Here is a 21,429-nt window from a genome sequence, read left to right on the forward strand (position 1 = left end):
CACCCCCAGAGACTTCCAAGTAGGCATGCATAGGTTTGGGCTCTCAGTTGGCTGGCCGGCCCGTGATGAGTTCCCTGCACAGGAACCTGAACAGGAGAGCACACAAGGCATGCAAGGCAAGCTGTAGGAGCACTGAGTAGAACCTGGCACTCAGAGCAGGCCTGGCCTCTTAGTAATAATCACCATCTCATAATTTATTTGTAATTTGTAATTAATTGATCCCTATGCTATTCCAGTTCCTAAAGGTAAGCTGCTGGCTCTTAGGATTTTCTGCAACTCCCTGCACCTCTCAAACTGTATATGCACACTTTCCTGGGAGTAAGCTCCATTGACTCTAATGGGACTTACTTCTGAGTAGACAGGCACAGGATTGGGCTGTAAATTAGATATGCCTTTAAATTAGATAACTTGGGTAAATTAGATAACCCAAACTCTTGGTGGGTTCTGACAGATTCTCATTCTAAAAAGTGGGTCCCAGTTCTAAAAGTTTGAGAACCACTGGTGTGCAGTATAGGATTGCAGCCCTGATTTGAACAAGACAAAGTGCACTTGATCAGTAGGCAAGCTTACAGAGGCATAAATAGATGTACCCTGTCTTGGATGCTTCTTGCAGAACCAGGTTGGCAGCTGGGGAGCGCTCCTGGACCGCCCCCCCCATGAAAAAAAAATGGGGGCTTTGCAGGAAAGAACGATCCCTGTTGAAAGTGAAGGATCAGCACTTGTTGCCAAGGCCAGTTGCGTCCTGCCTTCCCGAGCCTGCACTCCTCTTCTTCTGGCTGTGCTCTGCGGAAGAGGACTTGGCTACCTTGGCTGCGGCTCCGAGGGCTGTGACGTCCGCAGCAGCAGCATCCCCGCTGCTTGTCCCAGGGCGGGACGCTGCCCGGGCTCGGGGAGGGTTTGGACGCGGCCGCGGGAGCGCGGAGTGGTGGGGAAAGCGGCTGCAGTTCCCGCGGGCGGCCGGAGGCGGCGGCTCCGAGCTGGAGCTGGGAAAGCGGCTCGGCGGACATCCTGGTTTGTACCACTTCAAGGAAAAGCCAGAGCGAGGTCGGTGCTGCTTCCCCAGCTGGTCCCCGGCAGAGGAGGAGCAGGGCGGGCACCCCGACAGCTTGCAGGGGGCCGATCGCCGGGTGAGTGCTGCGCCTTCCCCTCCAGCCTTGGGCTGGGCTGGGCTGGGCTGCTGAGATGGGGCGAGGCGGGAGCCTCCCCGATGCTCCTTGCAGGCACTGCTGCCTCCGTGCGAGGGCGGCTGGACTGATGGCCACTGTGAGAGGCTTGCAAAGGCAGGCGGCTTTGCCAGCCCAGGCTGCCTCCTCCCCCCTCTCCCCATTGCTCTCGCCTGCAACCCGGCAGGGATTAGCCTCCCACATAGTGCGCCTGTGTGTCCTTTTCTCCTCCTAAAGGCAGGACCAAACAGCGGGATTACAGCTGGTGCCTCTGCAATCAGCTCCCCGGTTAATTCCAAGCGGGCTGATGATGATGATGATGATAAGGGCGTATTCGAAATTCCACCCGAAGGATCTGCTCTTCTCCCCCCCCCCCGTTGGGTCTGTTGCATCATGCTCTTCCCCTGGAAGGAGACTCTCTACTATACTGAAAGACTGCTTTATCTCTACTACATCTTTCCCTACTTAAGGGGGGGGGGCTAAGTTTGAATGGAACCCTTCTTTCTCCTCGCACTTATGGGGAGCTGGGAGTTCTCCCAAAGGTATTATCACCAGCCTGCTCCTGTAAACTCCAGTAACTGGTTGCTTTTGATTTTCTGCTTGGTATTTAAAGTTATATAAGTCATATACCTTGACTTTTGAGAGCTATGGGAAGGGTAAAGGTTGGCCAAAGTTTGACACCAAAACGTTTTTCAGCCTTGGGGCACTTTAAGAAGGTACTAAAATGGCCAAGGCACACCTTCAGTTTTTTGACAATTGACAAGGCAACACTGCGCTACCAACCAGCTGCTTGCATCTCCCAATGGTTCTACTAATATATGACCTACCCCCAAACTCCCGTGGCACACCTGCAGACTGTTCATGGCACACCAGTGTGCCATGGCGCAGTGGTTGAGAATCGCTATGCTAGGGATATGCAGCAAATCTGGAGTGTGAAGAGGGCAACTGTGGCAAAGGCATGAGAATTTCTCTTCTGACATGTGATGCTTAGGCTGACCATGTGTGTTTACTCAGAAGTAAGTTAGACACAGTTCAGTGGGCCTTATTGCAAGTATTGTGGATAGTGCTGCCTCAGTGATTTTGGTGACCTTTCACAAGTCATGCCTTAGTCATATGCCCTGTTCCCATACATTGCACTGATCTTGATGGTGGTTTAATGTGGGTCTGGTTTAGTCTGGTTTAATGTGGGTAGCATGAAGGGGCAGGGGTAGGGGAAAAGAAGTTAGTGCTGAATATGTTGTCACTCTGAGCTGATGAAGATCTAAAATAACATTGCTTTGACTCAGCCCAGTAAAAATGTTTCACATTTTTTACTGACATCGTATCATTAGCATCTTGATGCTCAGTAGAATATGAGGAAGTGTCTTGGTTGTATAAATCCAGTTTTTTTACACACATGCACATAACTTGAAGAGTTCAGGGAATTAATGCTGTTTGTGGGACAGTTTTGTCTGTAATGTGTTTGAGATGAGGAATGGAGATGAGGAAGTTAGGAGTACAGTATATCAGTGGTTCTCACACTTTTAGCGCTGGGACCCACTTTGTAGAATGAGAATCTGTCAGGACCCGCCGGAAATGTCATGACCGGAAGTGACAGCATCAAGCAGGAAAATTTTTAACAATCCTAGGCTGCAATCCTGCTCAGACTTCCCCAGGAGTAAATCCAATTGATTACCATTGGTAAAAAAAAGAAACACTGCAGTATATTGTTTGCTATCAGACAGCCTTTGCAGAAAGTGGTCCAGGCGCACTTTTTCAATTCCTTCCCTATGCCACCATGATCCCTATCCTGCTTGTTCTCTAGCAGGGTATCCATTTGAGTTATAGCCTCCTACATGCTGGAAGCAGCGAGGCACATTGTTTGACCAGAGTCTCTTCCCACCCTGAGTAAGATCATTGCCAGATCCAGTCAGACTGCATGCAAGGTGTTTTTTTTAAATTTAAGAACATGCAGCAAGATATACACTCGCTGTAGTCGATATACAGGCATATAGATGACCATAGCATGTTACAAATTAGAGATTTGTTGCAACAAATCTTAAACTCTGAGAGGTAGAATTTTCTCTGTTACCTTGCTTTAGCATTATTGACCTAAATAGTGTAACTGATCACACTACTAATAATAAAACTATGGTATGAATTGGGGGCTTCTTGTTATATTATTCAGACTCATCATGTACAGTGGGTGTGAAGCAGGCACCTTGGGACATCATTTGTCTTACTCAAGGTCACATCTTCCTGTCTGTGCATAACTAGTAAAAGTGTATGTATCTGATAAAGTGGGTTATAATCCATGAAGTTTATCTTTTAGTAAATGTGTTCTATCTTTAAGGTGCCAGAAGACACTTTGTGGTTTTTGCAGCACTAATCCATTTTTTGTTTCGTCACAGAGCAAGCTGCCTCCTGCTATACACGTAATATTTTATTTATTAGGATTTTTTATTGCACCTGTCCAGTGCCCAAGGTAGCTGACAATTAAAATAAAAATACAATTAAATAAGGCAATAAGTAATAAAAACAGCAGACTGTCCTGTCATCCTTCTCCCTTCTGGTTGGTCTCCTGTGCCTAATTTAGCAACAGTAACAGAGCAGAGGCTACCTGGCAGAAAGTCTCTTCTGCCTTGGGCTGTTTCTGCTCTAGGGGGTGGGGTGGGCGATGGTGTTGTCCTCCACTCTGGAAATGGCTATTCAGCTAGGCATGTGTCAGTTGCTCTGAGTTTATAAACGGGAGTTGTCCAGGTGGGAACCAGGGCATTCTCTCAGGGTTTTGTGTTTAAAAGACATGAAAAAGAATTAAAAAATGTAAGCAAAGAAAAGCACAAGTCAAAACAAACATTTTTAATGGCCTAGCAGAGTTGAATTCTTTTTAGACCGGGCACTGGATTACTGTACAGGGAAATTGGAACTTGATCTGTCCTGCCATGACCTTGAACATGTCAACTTACCTCTCGGCCTCTTCTCTCCCTCCTTTATTTGTGTTACCTCTTTATAGAGGTATAGCTCCTGGGTTCATTTCTTTCTTTTTTTCCTTGCTGTGATATGTGCTCATACAGCACCAGCCCCAAAAGGAGGTCATTTAAATATGTTTGCTTTGTTCAGTCTTGAGGCAACTGTAGAGATGTTGATGCTCAAAATGATGTTATGAACAGATGGCTGGATCCTTAGGTAGTAGTATTTGAACAAGATTACATCCTAACCAAAAGATTGAAATGTTGCAATAAATGACTCATAAGTAGCTGAATTGCTTTTGAAGAGGGGCTTGTCTTGAACTCAGTTTTTGGGTTTTGTGCTTTCCTTACAAGCTTCTCTGGATGGCTTAGACAGAAAAAGCATGACAAGTTATGAAGTGAAGAAAATGGTTTTTGTTCGTTTTCATTTAAAAAAAATTTCAACTGACCTTCTGCAGCACAAAGTGACACACAGGTGGTTTCTCTCACATTTTATCCTCCTAGCAATCTTGTAAGGTAGGTTAAGTTAGATGGTACTTGCCCAAGGTCACTTATCATCCTTTATGGCTGTGAGGGGATTAGAACCCAAGTTTACTAGCTTTAATTCAGTGATCTAGCCACTAAACCACACTGTCCCAAATCTTTAGTTTGGATCTCCTTCTCTTGGCTGGTTGCCCACATCACAGTTCTTGAATCCAAATTTATAGTTGTGACTACATGTATATGTGGATGTAACTACAGCTTCCCCCATCACTGCAGCACGATGCCTGTAACAGCTTCACCTGCTGAATTGTTACCTGTAATTCAGTTCTGAAAGGCACTCTATAGCAGGGGTGTCAAACATGAGGCCTGGGGGCCGGATGTGGCCCGCGGAAGCTTTTTATCCAACCCTCAGGCTCTCAGCTGCTGAGCAGTGCTGAGGCGTTACTGCTGAAAGGGCAGCCTGTACGAAAATTGGGCTTTCCCATATCTTGAAATACGATATAAAGATTTGCATGTTTTCTCTTTTGTCATTTGCAGCTAATGAATTCCTAAGTGAGAAAAATGTTTATTTTTGGTTATGACCTGTTTAATGACAATACGTCCTGCCTAATGACATCACGTCCGGCCCTCAGCAGGCATCATGAATGCCATTCGGAATAAAGATGCTATATAATATAAGCACGGACTAAGAGCCAAACTGCACATTATGTTAAATCAGATACAGATCAGGCCAGCAGGGAATGGGGCTAACACTTTCACTTTGCACTGTTTTCTCACCAGAGTCTATTTGCAGCAAACAACCACTTTTGCAGCTGATGGGCAAACAGCACCAAAGGCTTAACCCTCATCCCCGTGTGTCATGGTTCCAGTCCACATTATAGTGCCCTTGAGCTGTTTTGTTTGTGAAAAGGGACTCATTTCAACTTTTAACCCTGTCTCTTAATTACATGTGTAGCTTGACCCTGATAAATCTGGATCACCATAATAGCAATAGGTAGCCACAACAAAAAAGGACCTCATGATTTATCTAGACATGAGATTATTTTAAAAACATTTTCCTAAGGCATTTCCCCTCCCCCCAAGCAGATTCCTATAATACAGGTATATTAACAACTGTCCCAACAGAGCATTAAAACATTTGTAATTTAGTGCTTAATGGTGGCTAACTTTTACTGCCTTTCTTACTTGCCAGCTTGGAACCTGAGTTTAGTGACTGTGCTAAACTCTGTGACTTGATTCTGTATCATGAGTTTCTGTGCAATGAATATTAAGTTAATATTCTTTGCACAGGCTCCAAAACCTCTGAAGGCTGTGTACATTGTAGTGAGAGTGTGCAGAGGCACTGATTTTAATATGTGATATATTTTGTCGAGGTACATTAGTTTATATAATCCCTTTCCTGCAGAGTATTGCACAACATTGTACTTTGAAGGAGGCCAAACAAAGGGAGAACATTAGAGCTGGGGGGAAAAAGCGAAAGAAGAAAAAATAAGGTACAGAACGATAGAAAATAATTAAGCTTGAATCCAAGAATATGTAGTGTGAATCTGAAAATGCTTCCCTAAGTTACATGTAGGGAACAATGGTATTTATAAGGAATAACCCTATTAAAACACCTTTGTCACCTGGGCCCAGCCCAGGTGGCCGGGAACGCCTGAGGAGTAGGGGCCTCCTTGGGAGTAAGACCTAAGCACCATCAGGACTGGGGTCCCAGGCAGGACACCTCCCTGGGAGTAGGGCCTAGTGCCTCCTGGGAGCAGCCAGCTGCCATGTGGCCAGAAGGGGTGGGGTTGGCCCAGCCAGAGACTGGCCTCATAAGGAGGCTGGGCAGCCTAGGGAGAGGTCACTCCTCTCCAGGTGGGAGCAGGGTCGAGGGGAAGGCCAGAGGGGGTAGCAACCCTGGCCTTATTCAGATGATCCAGACCCCAAAGGGAACTTTGCTTACCTCAGCCCTGGAGAGAGGGGCCGGGGGCTGGGAGCTCCCCGATCCTGGAGTTGCCCGGGCCCCAGGTGTGACGTCAGGAGGAGCGAAGGTATAGACCTGAGGCCTTGGAGCCAGCTACCTCCACTGGAGGCTGGCTGATTGGGGGACAAGCCCGGAGATACCTGGGGCCCTCCCGAGGACAGCTAAGCTGACCCCGGACAACAGCACGGCAGCCATCGAGAACCCATACCCCTGGCCAACAGGCATCAGTCGGAGAGCTCTGCCCGAATCCTCAAGGGGCCAGGGAGGAACGGGGAATGAGCCTATCGTGTGTTGACGACACGAGTCTGTGTAAGGCAAAGGGGCCTGTGCCGTAACAGGCCCAATGAATGTCAAGAGGTTGATGCAAGTAAACCGTCTGTGCAAGACAGCTGTATCGGCCTCCCGTCCTTTTTTCCGCCGACGACCAACTCTCATCGACAGGGTAAGCTCTCCGCACTCGGTCGCACACCAAGGGCCGGGGTCTCCGCCTGACATGGACATTACAACCTTCTTTTGTACAATCTTTTTTAGGCTGGATCTGCAGTGTTTCAAAATGAAGTGATAGAGCATGTAGGTAGTTTAATGGATTATATTGCTTAATGCAGTTGGAAGGCTACTTTAAAAAAATATTTCCTATATAAAAACTCTTTGAAAAGTGGCATAGCAGGAAGAGAGTTAGGCTGGCACTTAAAATTGGAATACAGTCCACATGGTGGGTTTATTGATGGGATGTTCATGGCTCTAGGGAAGGTAAAAGGGCTGCTGTAAAACTTATTTGTTTTGTCCCATTTTGCTCATGAACCTGCAGATTCCTAGATCTTTTTATTTTCTGCTAATTGCTTCTGTATGGTGCAGTATTCAGTTGCTGGTGATTGTACTTTAGAAGTACTTTTGGCAGCTTGAGCTGTCTATAGTATTTGTTTCTGTTTTAGGGTTCCACTGAAGGTCCAATTTCATTTGGCCTCTCTGTACAGTACTTTCGTTTTTGTTAGTAGCAGAAGATTCAAAGGAATTACCTTTCGGTGTCCTAATAAAAGCTGTGCTGATTCTTGATCATCAGGTGGCAGCAGTGGCTGGGAGACCTTTGCCCAGCTGGAGTGTCAAGTGCCTCCTTACCCAAGTCAAACAGACTTGATCACAGTGATCCATGCAGTGGACCTCTAAAGACCACCTTCTCTTTTTTTCAGGAAGAGAGATGATCTTCTTTCAGATGTCCATCATTATCTACAAATTTCATGGGGCCAACAGTAAACGGAGCCAAACACACACATTTGTTTTTCAGCACACCAGAAATATCTGTTAGGGTTATTTATTTATCCAGGTGTTTGTATCCTGCCTTTCTGTCCCTACAAGTTAGGAGATCTATTTTAACTGTTTGGTTCTGATATGAAGTAACACAACATGGGCACTGCAGTTTTAATGCTTTGGCTTCAATTGAGAAGGGGAAATACACAGTCTAGGTGTCAGTATTTTTCTTTCAAATGGAAACTGACCATACTGATATATGGTTCTTCCTCAGGGCAACACTTGTAAATATAAAATCTTGACTTTTTTGCACTAGTTCATGTGCCTAAACACGTTGAATTGCAAAAGATCTTATGGGTTAATTTTTTTGCTACTTGCCTCATTTTAATGTATCAAATTAGAGCCATGATATTTAATACTAATTTCATAACATCCTGTTTATATTTTAATCATTCTGCACTTGTTTGATGCTTCTTTCTCTCAGAAACAGCTCCATCTGGCTGTATGGTGACTCACCCCAGGCTTTTGTCTAATAGACTTTGACTAGTATTGTCTGCAAATATAGCTGTAGTGAATGCTATGATGAAAGCCTCAATCTGTCTTTGGGCTTTTAATTTATCCAGACGCAACAGGAAATGGTGGTGGAGGAGAGTTTTTAAATCCATGTTGGGTTAAAAATGTATACTGTATCGTGTAATAATTCAGTTACAGGTTTACTGATCAGTTCAATCATTATTCTTAATATTTATATACCACTTTTCAACAGGAGTTGAACCACTCACAAAGTGGTTACATAGCCACTTCAGCAATTAGGCACATGTCTTAGCATCACAATTTGTGTTCCCATTTTGAAAAGGCACTTATGTTATATGCTAACATAAGAACAGCCCCACTGGATCAGGCCATAGGCCCATCTAGTCCAGCTTCCTGTATCTCTCAGCGGCCCACCAAATGCCCCAGGGAGCACACCAGATAACAAGAGACCTCATCCTGGTGCCCTCCCTTGCATCTGGCATTCTGACATAGCCCATTTCTAAAATCAGGAGTTTGCACATACACATCATCGCTTGTAACCCCTAATGGATTTTTCCTCCAGAAACGTGTCCAATCCCCTTTTAAAGGCATCCAGGACAGATGCAATCACCACATCCTGTGGCATGGAGTTCCACAGACCAACCACACGCTTTGTAAAGAAATATTTCCTTTTGTCTGTTCTAACTCTCCCAACACTCAATTTTACTGCCGCCGCACATTGGGTCGACACTTTCATCGAGCTGTCCACCACCACCCCAAGATCTCTCTCCTGATCTGTCACGGACAGCTCAGAACGCATCAGCCTATATGTGAAGTTTTGATTTTTTGCCCCAATGTGCATGACTTTACACTTACTTACGTTGAAATGCATCTGGCATTTTGCTGCCCATTCTGCCAGTTTGGAGAGATCCTTCTGGAGCTCCTCACAATCACTTTTGGTCTTCACCACTTGGAAAAGTTTGGTGTCGTCTGCAAACTTAACCACCTCACTGCTCAACCCTGTTTCCAGGTCATTTATGAAGAGGTTGAAAAGAACCAGTCCCAGGACAGATCCTTGGGGCACACCGTGTTTCACCTCTCTCCATTGTGAAAATTGCCCGTTGACACCCACTTTCCTGGTCTTCAAACAGTTCTCAATCCAGGAGATGACCTGCCCTCTAATTCCCTGATCGTGGAGCTTTTTCAGTAGCCTTTGGTGAGGGACCGTGTCGAACGCCTTCTGAAAGTCCAGTTATATAATGTCTATGGGTTCTCCCGCATCCACATGCCTGTTGACCTTTTCAAAGAATTCTGAAAGGTTTGTGAGGCAAGACGTACCCTTACAGAAGCCATGCTGACTCTCCCTCAGCAAGGCCTTTTCGTCTATGTGTTCTGAGATTCTATCTTTGATGAGGCATTCCACCATCTTACCCAGTATAGATGTTAGGCTGACTGGCGTATAGTTTTCTGGGTCCCCCCTCTTTCCCTTTTTAAAGATTGGTGTGACATTTGCTATCCTCCAATCCTCTGACACCGTGGCCGTTTTGAGGGACAAGTTGCATATTTTAGTCAAAAGATCAGCAACTTCATTCTTCAATTCCTTAATAACTCTTGGGTGGATGCCATCAGGGCCCGGTGACTTATTGATCTTTATCAGTGAGGTCTGAAACATCTTCTCTTTTAACCTCTATCTGACTTAATTCCTTGGTCAGGAGGGGCCGTTCGAGCAGCGGTATCTGCCCGAGGTCTTCTGCCGTGAAGACAGATGCAAAGAACTCATTTAATTTCTCTGCCATCTCTAAGTCTCCTTTTATCTCCCCTTTCCCTCCCTCACCATCCAGAGGGCCAACCGCTTCTCTGGAATATGCTTCCTATTCTGGATAGCCCCAAAGACACTAACTTCCTAGTGTCTATGTGTGCATGCCCGCACCATCACTATGATTTACTGCATGGTGTGCAACTGATAAAAGTAGCAAGTTCTTTCTTATGAAAGTTCATGCTACAACAAACTGAGAGTGCAATCCTAAATCAGGAAAGTGCTGGTACACTGGTGCAAGCTGTTATAAAAGCACTATAAAGTGCTTTCTGATGACTTTTGGGGAGGCCATGCCTGCAGGATGGCCAATGCGGGCCTGCCAGTGCTGGATCCAAGCCCCTGGCCACCACTGGAGGTATGTTTTGCGCTGAGCGGCATGGGGCCGGGAGCGGGTGGCAGGAGGCAGTTGGCAGTTTTGGAGTTAGGAAGTGTTTCTGGGTGGGAAGAGGGCATAACTGGAGTGTATTAAGCCCAGGAGGGGGTGGGATTGGCAGAGGCCTCCTCTGCTGCATCCTTCCTTCTGGGTCAGCTGGCTTTACCCCAGGCTGCTCAGACCTCCGCCAGCTATATAGTTCGCAGAGATCTGACTAACCCCATACGGCTGGCTGGGGTGTTTCTCAGGGTAAGGGGAAAAATATCCCGAAGAGACCTCCAGCTGCCTTCTAACTGTGCTGGATATGGGCCAGGCTGTGCCAGTGCAGGTTAGAATTGGGCTGTAAGTTTTTAAAGACTCCTAGCATGTTTAGTTTCACAGTAGCATAACTCTTCCTCTGATGCACTTCCCAATGTTTTCCCTGTGTATGCTTTCTATGAAGTGATGCTAATGCTTGCTTATGGGAAGCAGGCCTGCTGTCATATCTAAAGCTGAGAATGCAAAACATATTCTTAAAAATTGTGAAATATTTGCATTTTAGTAGCAGAAAACTGAGACCGGGCCACATTCACTCAGTTACTTTCAGTGGAAGCATCCTACTTACCACATTCTGTTTTGTTGAGATCAGACATCATACTTAAGTACACTTGAGAACCCAAACCAGGGTTTGAGCGCCAGACATCCTACAGGCAAACTATGTTTAGGGTTGATTCTCTGGTTTTTCATCTTCTTATGAAGAGAGCTTCATAAGTTTGCTCTTGTCTCCATAATGCAGCAGTCTCTGAGGTGGAGAGATTACTGTAATGGCTGTAACCATGGTTTGCCAATTCAGAAATTGCACCAAATGATGGTTTCTGATTCTAATTTGCTGGCAAATTACAAGCCAGACTGGTCAATTCAGACATTTTATTTTAAAGATTTATACAGTATACCACTTTTCTGGTGCTCAAAGTGGTGCACAAAAATTAAAATACAATATAATATAAGCTACAGTTAACAAAAATGTTAAATAAAATCAGTTACTGTAAAATGTTACTGGTGCAGTTAAAAGGTGCAAAGACAACAGTAACATACAGATACGAGTAATATAAAGTAGTATTAAAACAGCAACGTAAGTCCTATAGGTACTAAATTAAAAAGGGGTCTCTAGCTGGAGTTTGTGGAGATGGCAAAGTTGACATCTTTAATTAGAGAAAAGAAAATAGATTCATTCTTGACTGAGTGGAAGCCATTTGTGATTTTCCTGCAGAGCTCAGATTGTAATGAGTTATATACCTGTGGGTTTGGAGATTGAATAGAAGAGACGGATATAAAAGAGATATAATATTAAGTTTAATCTTTATTGTATCAAATATTAGCAAGATAGATATTATTATGTATGCTTGTAAGCCTGTAGTAGAGATAAGTGGAAGTCTTTTAAAATTTTGTGTTAGTATCAATGTGTGTTTTCAATATAATGAAAATAATAAAATTAAAAAAGGGTTCTCTAGAACATTCATAAAGCAAGAGTGAATCATATTGTTTGGCTTGAGCCTATGAATTAAAAAATGAACTGTGTTCCTGAAAGAGGGTTTGTTTTTGGGTATGTGCATGCGTGCGTGTAAGACCCTCAACTATTTACTTCAGCTATGAAAATGTCTAATGTCAGTGATTGAGACTAAACAAAGGCCTACAAGATCCCAACCCAAAACTCGTATAATGGCTACAGTTTTACTTGATATCCTGTCCAAATCCTGGAACCACCTTTCAGCAATACTTCCAAATTCTGTTGAAAGACAATCTAACAATACAAGAGCCATACAAACAAAACAATGCTATATGTCTTCAGGGCTTACTAGAGAAATGCTCTTACATGTCCAAAGTGGGGGAATCTGGTGTCAAAAGGCCTGCAGTGGTTCAAGTTATATGTGAAAATAAAGGGTCTGTAAGCACATTTCTGTAAGCACATATCCAGATTTGTGCAACCAATTGAATTGCAGCTCTGTGATTATCTAATTTGCACTGCATTTCAAAATTACATGCATTTCAAAATTACAATTAAATTATTACTCCATTTCCAGTTTTAGGGCACCTGCTCTCTGCTAATGGAGAGCGGAGGACCAGCCATCTCTCCATCTCCCTTGTGGCAAGAATTCTTGTTAAATCTGTTTTGATTTATTGACTGTGACTATTATGTTTTTATGTGAGTACTTTAAATCAGTCTGAAAATCAGTGCTTGTATAAAACTGCATCTGATTGACCTAAACCCTTTATTCATGTAGCTTGCATTGCAAACAGTTTTATTGTCTTTTGGTTTGCAATTGGCTGTTTATCCATCCAGCACAGCTTTTGTACTTCAACACAATTTCTACAGAACACCTGGAATCAAGAGACACTGATGAACAGTGATGCTTTGCAAATGTAATTAAGACTACAGTATTAGTGATGAACCAGGAAAGAGATCTATGGTTCCTTGTGGATAGCTCAATGAAAACATTGACCCACTTTGCGGCAGTGGTGAAGAAGACAAATTCCTTTCTGGGGTCCTTACAAAAAAGATAGAGAATAAAGCTGCTTGCATTATATTACCCCTATACAGTCAATGGTACAGCCACATTTGGAATACTGTGTACTGTTCTGATTGCCACACCTCAAGAAGTATATGATAGAGCTGCAAAAGACCATCCACCAAAATGATCAGAGGGCTGACAAAGAAAGGGAACAATGTTTGGGGCTATTTAACTTGAAAAAGATGCAATAAGATAGGCATGTACATTATCTAAGGTTATAATCCTATACATGCTTACAAGGGAGTAAGTCCCATTGAACTTGGTGAGGCTTACTTCTGAGTAGACATGCCTAGGATTGTGCTCTAAGATTTTAAAGTTATGCATGAAAGGGAGGGGGGTGAGAGAGAGAATGAACAAACAACCAGAGGTCATCAAATGAAACTAATTAGCAGGAGATTTAGGATGGACAAAGAGAGTACTTCACACACTGACTAGTGTATGAATTTGTTTGCGGTGATGGCGGATAGCTTGGATGGTTTTAAAAGGGTTTTGGACAAATTCATGGAGGACAGGTTTATCATTGGCTACTGGCCATAATGCTATGCACTACTTCCAGGTTCAGTGCAGTATGTCTCTGAATACCAGTCGAAGAGGAGCAATGGTGGGAGAAAAGTGTGCCTTTCTCTCCTGTTTGTGGACTTTCCAGAGGCAGCTGGTGGGCCAATTTAAGGTGCTGGGTTTTTGGCCTGATCCCGCATTGGTTTTAATTATATGATGGTGAGCACAGAATTCTTTAAAATGTCTTATGAAACAAATGATGGGAGCCTCAAGGTTTTTTTTTTTTTCTTTCCTCCCTCAGAGAAAGGAGTTATTTTTTACAAATATTTCAACAGATGGTCTGAATTTTGTTTTGGAAGGAAAGGACAACTACTGTCTCCATCAGCCTCCACATGACTCAATGTGTGTGCTTAGCATCCTGGTGCCTGATAGCATATCCTTTTAATTCATATAAGTGAATTATATGATGGGTCCCCCCCCCATTTTATTCTTTGAGGTCTGAATATAGGCTGGAAGGATCTGTGTAGTTATTCTGTATCTGCTGCTGTACAGACACAGCCTTGAGCTGCTTTTTGCAGGCTGATCATGCTAATCCATGGTCTGGGGCAGATGGGGTGACACAGCATACATGCACTTGCAGGCATAGCTCTTAGCCTGAAATAGGCATTTTAGCTGCACCATCATGTAAAATCTCTTATGGCTTGGGGGCCTATAGACTCTGACAAAGATCATGTTCAAATACAGAAAAAGAGGGGAGGGTTGGAAAGCGTCTGGGAAAGAAGTTCCTCAGCTGACCTCCTGCAGTGGAATTCCTAGAGCAGCAACCCAGTGAAATAGGAATAGGAAGATAAGTTTGCTCTGTGTGCTCCCTAGTGCCTAACTTCAGTGCAATGGGCAAGATGGGATGGCCTATAAGAAAGCTGTCCAGTGAACAGCAGAAGAGGAATGAATCAAAGAGCATGCTTTTATCTTGCTTCACCCTGCTCTGCTGTTGGACTTCTATTGCTTTTACTCCTTAAATTTACAGCACAAAATTAAGGCCAGCATGTTGGCCCCCTGGGCTCATAAATTTGTATCCTGTTTATCATGCAAACAGGTCTATGTATTAAATGTGCACTGAAAGGGAATCTTTTTTGTCACCTTCTTTACTTGTGGGTCAGAGTGAATTATTGGAAAGACACATTCCAAAGGACTGTTCACACATTACACTGGACAGACATATGTACATTTGTACATATCTTTGTTGGCTGTATATGTGCTTATTTTAAAAGTGAAACCAGGTACCGAGCACCTTACATCAGTGTTTCTCAAACTGTGGGTTGGGACCTACTAGGTGGGTCGTGAGCCAATTTCAGGTGGGTCCCTGTTCATTTCAATATATGAGACTTGATGCTCTCATGGGATTTGACTGCATCTGGGAAAATGTTACAGCTCTGTACTTTTAACAGGCTACTATGTATATGCTTTTAACAATGATAGTAAATGGGACTTACTCCTGGGTAAGTGTGGGTAGGATTGCAACCTTGTTAAAAATTTTCCTACTTGATGATGTCACTTCTGGTCATGACATCACATCCGGTGGGACCTAACAGATTCTCATTCTAAAAAGTGGGTCCTTGTGCTAAATGTGTAAGAACCACTGCCTTACATATATTGAACATAATGTACACACATGCAGATCAACAGTCTTTGTATATTGTATGTAGTTTTTTTGTATGCACAATATTATCTGTTTGTCCTCAAGTTGGCCAGAATTCCATTTGGCTTGGCTGAGTGTACCAACTCTGCCGAATGCATCCATATTTTCAGATTTATATGCTGGGACTTGACCTGTCAGACTCTGCCTGGTATGGCAACTCCTAAAAGAAGCAAGATCTCATTTATGTAAATTACTGGTATCTTTGAATAGATTACTTTTTCACTATCTTCTGCCTAATTCATTGTCAGTGTATTTTGTGAGATGCTTTCCCTGTATCCAAAAGTCCAACGCCAAAGCAACTGCAATGCAGCCCCAAGATAAGGGAACATACCCTGACCTTGGGGGAGGGGCATCTGTGACTGCTTCCCCATCACAGGATGCAGCACATGCCCCATTGGCATAGCTGCATCAGTGCTGGAAAGCTGGATAAGATTGGGCCCTCAGAAAATAAAATATCTGAAACTCTTACAGAAATCCTTGAACATGCCTGGTGGCCACTCATTTATTAATATAACACTCTTTCTCTGGTTGGATGTAATAGTGGGAATTTAACCCCAATGGACACAGAAGTTTGTAAACGGATCTTAAACATTTATTGCTATAAGATTTTGGAGAAATTTTGTTGCTGCCATATTCAGTTTCCCTTTAGCCTCCTTTATATCACATGGTTGTAATTCTCTGTCTGAGTTTACCCTGCCCCTTTCCCCAAAGCACATTAGACTTGTTTGAATTAATGTAATTAGTATGTGCATTATTAGATCACTTAAGCACAAAGAACTTGTGTGTGTTTCTAGTAACCGTCTTAAGTATCCCTATTAACAAATGATCCTGTTGGTTTTCTGGCACTGCAGACATTCCATTCTGATTTTTTTTGTTTTGTTAAATAAGGCAAACTATAGGGGTGCCTTTTTTTCTCTTTAAACAAATAAAATGTCTTGTTCTAAAAGCAAGAAGGGAGCTGGGACTAAATATGAGGGTTCTGGAAAACAAGGAATACGTGGTGTGGAATGCGTGTGGAATGCCTGGATAAATAGTTCACCCAGTGTGACAATTGGAACCTGAGTAGGAAAGCTACTCTTGTAAGTTAGTGCTAAGAAACATTTCTAAAGCACTTAGAGCACCAATTTGTCCTGTAAGCAAGTATTGTTAGTGTGTTTCTGTTGGAACTATTTTCGTGGCTGCTCACCACAGTACTATAGTTACTAGCAGTTTGTTTCCACTATGAAAGGTACTCTCCCACAGCTGGCAGTAAGATGAGACTATGTATGCAACAAAGCCCAAGTATATGTAACAACATGTGCTGCTCTTCATCCCCTACAATCGCTCCTTCCTTCTATTGTCGTACTGTTTAAATATAGATTGTAAGTTCCTTGGGATAGGAGAGAGATCACAACTGCAGGTTGTGTTTTTATTTTGTTTTTAATTAGATCCCTGCAACAATTAAAGAATTGCAATCCCAAATAATTTAAATTGTCAGTTGTTGTAGATGGGAGCAAGTACAGTACATTTAACTGAGATTCTGATCTTAGATTTGTTTAGTTATTTTCATACAAGACAAAAAGGGAGACATGTTCCCTGACCTTGTTCATTTTTGGTCATATACTTGCTGATAGGCCTATGGGTTAAGTATATTCATACAGGCCTTGCATCTGATGAAGTTCTAGAAGCATCGAATGTTAAAGTGTGAAATTGAGACTTTTTCCATTAAAAAAAAAAAGGCCATCAATATACTCAGCTATTACTAAGATGGTCAGTATGTATCAGAGATTTTAAATGATGAGATGATTGTATTGTCATACTGATGTAGGAATCTGCTCAATTAAGCAGAATGAAAAGAGGGCTTATTTTATCCCAGAACTTGTTGCTGCTAAGCTGCACAACTGTAGAACTCAAGGCAGAACTGCCTTGAGATAGACTCAAACAATGATAATAGAAAAGCACTGGTGGTTTCTCGCTTTCCTCTTTTTGCTTCTATAAACAGTTGGTGGAAAGAACCTGACTATAGTAGTTTACCAGATGATAGTAATTGCTGTAGCTGCAAAAATTAATCCCACTGGTGGTAATTTAAACTCTGGTTGTATAAATGCAAATTGCTAGCGACCTTCACGTACTACTGGTGGAGCTATGGTCCTGGAACCAATCTCCCTTGTATCATAGTACCTATTCCCACTATTACTAATTACTGCTGTGTCTCAGTTGTGGAAAATGCTCCTATCTGGGCTGCTGATATTTGGTATGCGAGTATCATTCAACTGTTTCGAAGAGTGATTATGTGTGAAGATGTATGAGGCTCTGGGGGTCCATGTGCAGTGTTTGGAAACATGACATGTAATTCAAAGTTGTGGAGAGACTATGTAACACCTTTGCAATCCTCCTTCTACAGCCCTTATTTGTTGTGCTGGGCTGCTGGTCACTGGAGAGGCATCTAACTTGAATCATGTCCCCACAGGACAGAACAAGCCCCAAAGCAGATCTTCCAGCTTAATAGAGACAAGCTTCACTACCGAACATCTGTCAAACAAGAAAATGGTGGATGCTGGCTAATTGGTATTCACAGCTCTGAGATTAGTTACCATGTATTTATCTTTTATAAGGAGAGGAAGGGTAGTTGTGCAGACCAGAATGCAGTCAAATACCATGGGAGCATTTTTGTCATCCCTGTCATCCTGAGAACTCATGAATGATCCCTTCTTGGAGCTGAAGAGTGACTGCTGGCACAGCATATAGCATATATTGCCAGAGGATGAGTTAGGGAGAAGGAGTTGCTTAGTGGCAGTAATAGTGATCTAAAAACATGAAAGAAAGAGGTTCTCATTCAAACATCAGCTAATATAGTTTGGTCAATTGTTTTCAAGCAGTTATATCCCACCTTTCTATCAAAATATTCAACGTTAACCAATAATAATATAAAGGAAAAAAAATTCTACAGACTCTAACAAGGATCATAAATAGATTTGACAATAATTGTCAAGCCACTAAAAATCCATAATCATGAATTAGAGCAGCAGGAAGCAGATCCCAGCTTAGAAGACAGCACTCAAAACTGTCTTGTTTAAAAAGAGTAAATCTTGGCTGCCTGCTGAAAACTGTGCTTGTTGCATGTTAATTTGTGCTACATGGAAGGTTCCATTGTTTTCTTCTGCTAGTGATTGCTCCTCATTTAAGTGAATTAAGGACCCAGTTCTATTCAACTTCCTAGCATTGATGCAACTGTGCCAATGAGCGGCATCCTGCAATGGTGGAGGCAGTTATAGAGCCCTCCTCAAAGTAAGGGAATGTTTGCCCTTACCTTCGAACTGCATTATGTCTGCATCGGCACTGGGAAATTGGATGGGATTGTGCCGTAAGATTGCAATCCTGTCCGCACTTACCTGAGAGTAAGTTCCATTGACTATAATGGGATTTATTTATGCATAGATATGGATAGGATTGAGCTGTGAGAGAGATGTATCCGTTCATTGGTTCTAAATATTTCCCTATATTTCATATCTGGCCCTGTAACCACCAGAATGCACCTGCTCTATAACTGTGTGAATTGAGCTGATTGTGGAGTCAAAGATGCTGATGGCTCATTGCTTGGTTGCCTGCCTAGTGCTCAGATACAAGAATAATCTTTTAAAATGCTATCTGAACTAACAGCTGAGCCTGACCTTTTTTCTTTTTTCTTTTTTTTTTTACTTTTGGTGGGATTGTTCCTTGTCTGTTCAAATGATGGTACAAGCAACAAAAGATAAGGAGAGAATAGTCATGTGCACCTGGAATGCTTTACTGCTAGATCCTGCCTAGACTATAGAGCATCCAATGAAAGAGACAGGCAGCCCAGTACTACCCAAAACTATCCCTGCTGATGTAGCTGGGCCAACAGAGCATGCGCTGCTCTGGAGATTGGGAGATTGGAAAAGTCTCCAAGGGGTAAGTGAATGTGTGCAAGCTGTTTTAGGAGGCATAAATCAGAGATATATAACAGTGTGGTAAGGGAGACAGATGCGGTTTGGATATTGGCACACACAAGTGCTGCTGATACCGCCCCTTTTCACCCCTCCTGCTTGCCTCATTCCACCTGCACTGCTGTTGCACCTATCTTTTTAGTTCTGGCAGCAGGCCTTCAGTGCTGCTGCTGGGTGTAGCAGTACAGGTTGAGACTAATTATTCACATGGGTTCCTTCCAAGCACTCACATGGATGGCAAAAAAAGCACTATAGCAAATCAATTTAAAAAACAAAGTTTCTTTGCTCCAGTGATTTAAAAACAGCCTTGCTGACCTTTGTAATGTAAGATAAGAGTCCTTAAGAAGACAATCCATCAATCAGTCATCCTCCAAGAGCTTAGAAAGGCACTTCACTCAGCCCCTCCCTTCACCAATGCAAATCTTTCAGGTGCTCAGGGGGAAGAGAGGGGTTGCCTGGAGAGAGAAGGATTGATGGATTGTCAGCCAGCTGCCCCCCCCTCTCATTAAGGAGGCTATTGTTAAAGGTCTGTTCAGTTTTTTAAACTGATTTTAAAGGGGTGCATTTTCCCCCTTCTCCAGGGATCAGCACATTCCTTCTCATTTGCAGGGGCCATTTGTATTGAGTCAAATCAGTGTATAAAAAATCCATGTATAAATAGACTGGACCTGTGCACCTAAAATAACCACCAGTGGCCTGCTGCATACACCACCAAAAACCATTTTATAGCTGTGTAACTATCATAAAGCCCTCTGCATGCCGACCTAATCCATAATAGGATTGGGGCATGGGTTGGATCTAAATATTTCGTTCCTCTCTAGAGGAAGTATTTGAACATCTGACGAAGGGAAACTTTGGATCCAACTGATTAATTGAGGCAGTTAAGATTCCAAACACTAAATTCTAGTTTGGACACATCCATGGCTTCCATATTGGTAAGAACTAAACTTTCTATGATCACATGCTGGAGCTTTTACAGAATTCTTCCCACCTCTTGTTTTTCAGCAGCTCTGTCCCCAGCATAACTTGCTCTCCAGGTGATAGCTTTCTGCTGGCAATCTGGGCTTCACATGGGGTGCATTTTTGTCATATTTTGTGAAGTAACTCAGGGCTAGAGTTAGCATGCTGGTTAGTGCTTCTTGAAGTTAGCATGCTTCCCTGTGCTTCTCGAAGGCTCCGGGGAAGGCTCAGACACATACATCACAAAAAGCAATTCAAGAAACAATTTCTGGAAGACATTTCTGATTAGGTTAGCCAAGATTCACTGCCAAAACAGAGAATTTTTCTGCTAAGCAGGGCTTCTGACGGTCTCTTTCAACTGAAGCAGCTAGTTTTGGGCAGGTTCTGTATGTTTTTACTAATGAGGAATGAATGAGACCTTTCACACTGATGGAACGTTGCCATGGATTCACCATATTCCCACAAAGTAATGAACTGGAACTGGATGACTTCCCCACCCCCCCAGGCTTCCTGCATTTGATACTCTTTTAAAGCTTTCTGATTGTGTTAAACACAGCCAATGCCATCCTGGCTTTTATGCCATTCTCGTGGCCCACATATGGCTGTATCTGGTCTATTTTTACAGTTTAATATGCAAGTGCCTGCCAAAGCAGTCCAGTACTGTTCTTGGGTGCAATCCTGTATACACCTTCCAGTTAGTAAGCCTATTGGAGACAGCAAGACTTGCTTCCAAGTAAACATGCATAGAATTTTGCTGTAAATGCTGGCATATCTTTAAATTATGCTGCTGACATTTAAAATGTCTGGATCAAGAATGAGGCCACACTCTGTGTGTGTGTGTGTGTTGGAAGAGAGAAAAGTTTTGTGACTAGGAAACAGTGTCCCTCTGAAATAACTAGAAATTATTTTTTTAAGTTTTTGCATATCACTCAGTGTTCCCCCTCCCTCTCTTGCAAGGAACTAACTACTTTTCTACCCTGCCAGATGTTGTGTGAGCTGAACATTTGCATACTGATGTCACTTTTATAGGATCAATTTCTTTTTCCTTGTCTACTTTAACAGGTGCATCAATCCAAATTCATTTTCTATCTACAGTAAAAACCTCCTTAAATTAACAAGTTACTTTAGCTGTCTTTTCGTGTTACTGCCTCAACTAGTTTTGAATTTTACTTACCATTTGCAGTGGGGGAGCAAATTTTTTTTGGTATAGTGATACTCTTTATTCCAGCAGGTTCAAAGGGTGATTCAGAAAGTTGTATATGTTTCTTC

General features: G+C 42.9%; 1 protein-coding gene across 1 annotated transcript in view; it reads left to right on the top strand.

Moving 5' to 3' along the window:
• Positions 1 to 1,007: 1,007 nt before the first annotated feature.
• The window catches only part of SLC25A22 (solute carrier family 25 member 22), an 85,212-nt gene continuing 64,790 nt past the window's right edge, over positions 1,008 to 21,429 (top strand). Inside the window, exon 1 of the mRNA XM_066610466.1 lies at positions 1,008 to 1,127. The gene's annotated coding sequence lies outside the window, so the exon portion shown is untranslated. The remainder of the gene's footprint in view (positions 1,128 to 21,429) is intronic.

Source organism: Tiliqua scincoides, chromosome 1, assembly GCF_035046505.1.
Source record: "Tiliqua scincoides isolate rTilSci1 chromosome 1, rTilSci1.hap2, whole genome shotgun sequence".
Classification (NCBI taxonomy): Eukaryota; Metazoa; Chordata; class Lepidosauria; order Squamata; family Scincidae; genus Tiliqua; species Tiliqua scincoides.